The sequence below is a fragment of the Mirounga angustirostris genome, unplaced genomic scaffold (genome assembly GCF_029215605.1).
Source record: "Mirounga angustirostris isolate CCGP_5_RB_7025 unplaced genomic scaffold, mMirAng1.0.hap1 SCAF_13, whole genome shotgun sequence".
Taxonomy (NCBI): Eukaryota; Metazoa; Chordata; class Mammalia; order Carnivora; family Phocidae; genus Mirounga; species Mirounga angustirostris.
The window spans coordinates 21,348,516-21,354,679 of record NW_026991721.1 but is presented as its reverse complement, the minus strand read 5'-3'; positions in this window follow the sequence as shown (position 1 = coordinate 21,354,679).

The window sequence follows — 6,164 nt, the reverse complement described above, 5'->3', positions numbered from 1 at the left end:
AAAAGATTTGCTTCTCAACATCACTATCTGTCATTTACCAGAGTTCATCTTAGTGGGTTCTCAGAATTTCCGTTTTACAGCCATGACTTGACTTTCAGCAGACCCTTACTAAAGCCTCTGTCAGCTGTCAAATCCTTTGAGTTGTTCTTAAATAAATCAAATCTACCAAGCCATTCATGCAGGTTTTTTTTTTTTTTTTTGCTCCTATGGTGGCCTCTGGCTGCTTAGCTGTTTCCATTTTGTAGTAACTCTCCTGTTCCCCGTTTCAGAAATTTAAAATGAAAATGTACGAATTTCTTAAAAGATGTAGGTTTTAATGAATGATTAATCTGCTATTAGCTTTTGTTATTTTAAAGGATATAATGTAACATTAATGAAATTTTGAAATTGAAAGAAATACTCCTACTTTAACAAAATCTACCTCTCTAAACTAAAGCTGTTTTATTTCCATACTGTCTTTATACTGCACCCTACACATGGAATATTTGACTTGCAATACTTATTGTCTTTTTTTTTTTTTAACTTAACACCATGTCATAAAAATGTTTTCCATTTGGATAGTCCACAGAATTATAAATTGAATGGCTAAATGCCATCTGAGTTACCATAATTCAAACATTTTACTACTCTCAGACATTTGGATTGTCCCTCTTTCTGTTTGCAATTATACATGTACTCAGTATTTATCTACATATAAAATATTATTCTCCTAAATTATTTGTTATAAATTCTCAAAATTGTAGTTGCTAGATCAAAGTATATGAGCAACTCCATGATGTTTCTCATTAATGAATCTGTATTAGTGACTAAGAAAAGCTCCTGTCTGCTGCTTTCATCTTTTTGTTACAGCTCTGAGGGTGATAGATAGGAGTTGAAGATAAAATGGCTCTCAAGACATGTCACTGGGTGACAACCGGGGTGAAGGGGAAGATATTAAATGGCACAATCTCTTTGGATTTAATCTCTTAAAATTCCTAGTGTACTTGCTTTGTTTCATTTTTTTTTTTTAAGATTTTATTTATTTGAAAGAGAGAATGAAAGAGAGAGAGCATGAGAGGGGGGAGGATCAGAGGGAGAAGCAGACTCCCCGCCGCGCAGGGAGCCTGACGTGGGACTCGATCCAGGGACTCCAGGATCATGACCTGAGCCGAAGGCAGTCGCTTAACCAAGGGAGCCACCCAGGCGCCCCACTTTGTTTCGTTTTTTTTCTCCTTTGGAAGCCACCTTCTCTGGAGTCTCTTTTCCCTTGAGTTTGGTTTGATAAAAGTTCCAGTGCCTTTTCTTTGGAAGGAGCCACCTACTCCCTTCCTAATTTTAGGATTTTAAGGAAGCGATCACCTGAGTAGCTTGATGTGAGAAGAACATAAGTGAAATAAATAATTTTGACTCACTGCTTTAGTCTAAGAGGTAGCAATTTTTTTCTGTAATGGTCACAGTAAATATTATAGGTTTTGTGAACCAAGAAATAAAATTGGAGATATTATGTAGGTACTTATATAAAAAGAGAGAGAGGAAATTTCCAGTTTTTATAATTAATAAAATTCAAAGTTTTTATAATTATATATTTTTTGTTATGATTGTAAAGACCTACTAATGAGAATTGAACATTTTATTGTTGTTATTTGGAATAACATTTTGCTTAATTGGTCTTCAAAATTAGTATTCCTTATGATCAGTTTGATTTCAAACATTCATCTTTAAAAAAAAGAAAAGGAAAGGAAAGAAAAAAGAAATCTTAGCTCAGAGGCCATATAAAAGCAGGTAGAAGTCTAGATTTGGCTAACAGGCCATAGTATACAGACACTTGTTCTAATCCTTCTGTTGCCTTGGCTTGTTTTCTTTTGAGATCATTGGTTAATAAAAACGGTGTGGGCCTAGGAGAAAGGAATCAAAACTAGGTTTTAGTCTTGCCCTCAAGACTTTATTCCTAAGGAAAAGGATACATTTGCTCTCTAATGGAAGTGAACCCCGTTGACTACTAGACTGTTTTGGGATTTGAGGTTAAAGTTGCAGGAATAAATAAACTGTTGTTTTGCTTGGCTTGTTATGCTGTGTATGTATCTCCCTTACAGAGACCTCATGGAGGTGCCTGTATCTATAATATGTGGTTGACATAATGTAGATCAGTTATCACGTCATCCTTCAAGGCTAACATCATATTGCTTTATAATGACATCAGTGTCATTACTACTTCTTATCTAAAAATGAATTAACTGAAAACTAAATCGTAAGCTATTTTCTTTTGTTGGTTGAAAAGGAATTTCTCCTTTGACTTAACAGTTTACTTTTGAAATTCAACTTCGTAGAAATACTTAAATGTGTGTGTGTGTGTGTGTGTGTGTGTGTGGTTTGTAAAGATAGATTTGGAAAATAAATGAGCCTTACAAAGTGAAAGCATAAGTAAGTAGTGGTGCATTAATAATTGATGCATTAATTAATTAGGAAATCCACTTAGAGAATCAGGTAGACCTATATGCACTGACATAAAGAGCTTCAAAATATATTAAGTAAATAAAAAGTTACATAATTTAAATAAATACATGAGTATAATTTCAGTTTTTCATATATACAAAATGTGATTCTAGATATGTAAAAAAAAAATCATATGGATAGGAAACCATAGAATAAGGACTGACTGGAAGAATATATACCAAACTGATAGCATTGCTTATATTGAGACCGGTGTGTGAAAATAGCAGGGTGACATTATGGCAGTCCAGAGATGGGACATCAAATGGAATTTTCATGTTTTACTCTATAAATATTTTACTAATTGATTATTGTACAATTATATTTTCTAATTTAAAAATGAAAATGTATATTTTTATCACCACATAATTTAATTTAAATTTTCAAATTTGATCATATGTTCTATATCCCATTCCATTTTAGCGATTAAAAAATTGAAAGTTTAGGGCGCCTGGGTGGCTCAGTCGGTTAAGCGACTGCCTTCGGCTCAGGTCATGATCCTGGAGTGCCGGGATTGAGTCCTGCATCGGGCTCCCTGCTCAGCGGGGAGTCTGCTTCTCCCTCTGACCCTCTCCCCTCTCTCTCATTCTCTCTCTCTCAAATAAATAAATAAAATCTTTAAAAAAAATTGAAGGTTTATTTCTTAAAAGATAGGATATTGAGAAGGATTAAATCATATATGGCAATGTATATACACACACACATACATACACACACACACATGCATGCTCAACTTTTTTTTGAAGGATTTTATTTATTTATTTGAGAGAAAGAGAGCTTGAGCTGGGTGAAGGGCAGAGGGAGAAGCAGATGACTCCCTGCTCAGCAGGGAGCCTAAAGCGGGACTCAGTCTCTGAACTCCAGGATCATTACCTGAGCCGAAGGCAGATGCTTAACTGACTGAGCCACCCAGGCACCCTGTATGCTCAACTTCTATCCTCTTATTAGCATGTGGAGTGTTTTATGGTAACTGATGTGGGGTTGTGTAATTTCTTATCAAATAACATCTCTTTTTTCATTTTTATCATTCTTCTTGAAATAATTTTATTTCATATTTACTATTAGCCTCTCTCTGTTTCCACTTTTAAAATAGTCCATTCATTTTATAAACTCTGGCAATTCTCAAAGTTTTTACCATAGGTTTGTTGTACATTCCCATTATTTTCATTCTGGATTCTAATGATTTGCCATTGTCTAAAATGTGAATAGTTATAAGCAGAATCCTTTAATTCTTTCTCCTCCATCCTCATTCTTTTTTTTTTTTTAAGATTTTATTTATTTATTTTAGAGAGAGAGAGAGAGAAGGTAGTCGCTTAACCAGCTGAGCCACCCAGGCACCCCTCCATCCTGATTCTTAACTTTGAAGAGAACTTGCGAAGTTAATTTTAATGATAGTTTTACTTTCCAAATGAGGCTTCTTAGATGCTTTGAGCATAAGAAATTTAGAACTTTAAAGCAGTCTAGGTAAAAAAGAAAAAGTGATGTAAAATCAACATTAAATCTTTTTTTTTTTAAGATTTTATTTATTTATTCATGAGAGAGAGAGAGAGAGACAGAGGCAGAGGGAGAAGCAGGCTCCCCGTGGAGCAGGGAGCCCGATGCGGGGCTCGATCCCAGGACCCTGGGATCATGACCTGAGCCGAAGGCAGACGCTTAACCGACTGAGCCACCCAGGCGTCTCTCAACATTAAATCTCAATAAGAAATGTGGCTTTAGAAGAAAACTGAAGGTGCGTCATGGAAACAGGCTTCTTATTTAAGAGAATAATGCTTTTACTTTTACTCATATTCATTGACAACTTAGGTTTCAGTGAAGTGGGGCTGGAAGCAACCTAAGCACAGGTCTGATAGAGAATTCCATAAGAGTGATTCATCACAATTACCTCAGAATTAAATAATCATCAAAAAAGGAGTACAAAGAGTTTGTGATTGTCTTTTTTTTTTTGAGTTTGTGATTTTCTAAAATTAAAACTTATCTTTTTTACATGTTTAGACTATTTGTTTCATAAAATCTTTTTGACCTAAGAATTTGACACTCAGAGAACACAGAGTTAAAAGTAGTAGAAGCTAGACTACAAGCTGAGTTTTCATACTCTCACATTGTAGGTACTAAAGAATTAACTGGTTGTATTTTGCCAATTCCTAGTTAATACATTAAATTATTTGAAACATTTGGTGTATTAGGGTTCTCCAGAGAAACAGAACCAATAAGATATATGTATATCCCTATCTTTCTGTACTGTAGAGAGATTTATTATAAGGAATTGGTTCATGTTGTTAAGGATGCTGAGAAGTCCCAAGATCTGCAGTTGGGAAGCTGGAGGTTCAGGAATGCTGATGGTGTAGTTCCAGTCTGAGTTCAAAGTCTGAAAATAGGCAAGCCAATGAAAGTTCCAATTTGAAAGCTTACAGATTCAAGACTCAAGAAGAGCTTGTGTTTTAGTTTGAGTCCAAAGGCCAGCAAAAACCAGTGTCCCAGCTCTTGCAGTCAGGCAGGAGGAGCTCCCTCTTACTCAGCTTTTTTGTTCCATTTAGGTATTCAAGTGATTGGATGAGGCTCAACCACATTAGGGAGGACAATGCTTTAGTCAATCTACTGATTCAAATGTGAATCTAATCCAAAAATACCCTCACAGAAACACCCAGAATAATGTTTGGTGAAATATCTGGGCACCCCATGACCCAGTCAAGTTGACATATAACATTAGCTGTCACAGTTTGTTAAACTCAGAAAATATTTGATTATTTCATCTCCTCAATTATGGATAGGTGGAATGCAAAATGTATTCTAAGAAATCTTTGTAGAAATTTTTGTAGAATTCTCCTTGTGGTAGATTTAAATATACTGTACTCAGTGATATGTATATTCACAATCAGATCAAGTTTTAAACATTTTAATTGTTAAGTCAAATGAATGTTAATTGTTAAGTCAAATGAATTAAATAACATGTGTAGGAAAAGCAGATGGTTAAATAAGCAATAACTACAGATCTGGGTTTATATACTTGAAAAAATTATTTATTTTCCCCATTCACCAAATTTATCCATACAATTAGTATAATATTAGTGCTACCTCATTAGATTTCTTGGAGTAATATATAATATGCATATAAATATACTTGGGAGATCCAATAAATATTAGTTATTAGTGTTTCTCTTCTTTGTCATCTTCTCATTAATATTAGCCTCATCAATCAGATTAAACATTATATAAAGAAAAATAATGTACAGGTGGGAGCAAAATGACAAATAGAAATTATCATTTGTTCTAGTTGAAAAGCCATGAGATGAACTCATAATATATTTATAGCTTTAAGCCATTAGTTGTATACATGTTTTTATTAATGAGAATTTCTTTTTGACTAGAAAATAGTTCAAAGTGAAAATAAATGTCATATCAAGGACCCAGTTAGCATCATACACTTAAAGATAATTTATAACCTCTCCAACCTCATTTCTCTTAACATTTTGCTAATTTTCAAAATAGAGAGGTAAAAGCTAGTTAAACATGATGTTGCAGTTTCTTCAAATATTAAATGCTGTCCAGATTTTTAGGAGTTCTATCTTTTTTCTCCTTGTATAAACATGTATTTGCAGAGATAAGGTAATGAATAATCATTCTTATTATGAGCCATTTTTATAACTAAAATTTAGGATCCTAACTATAGGTGTGTGTCTATCTATCTTGATCTAGCT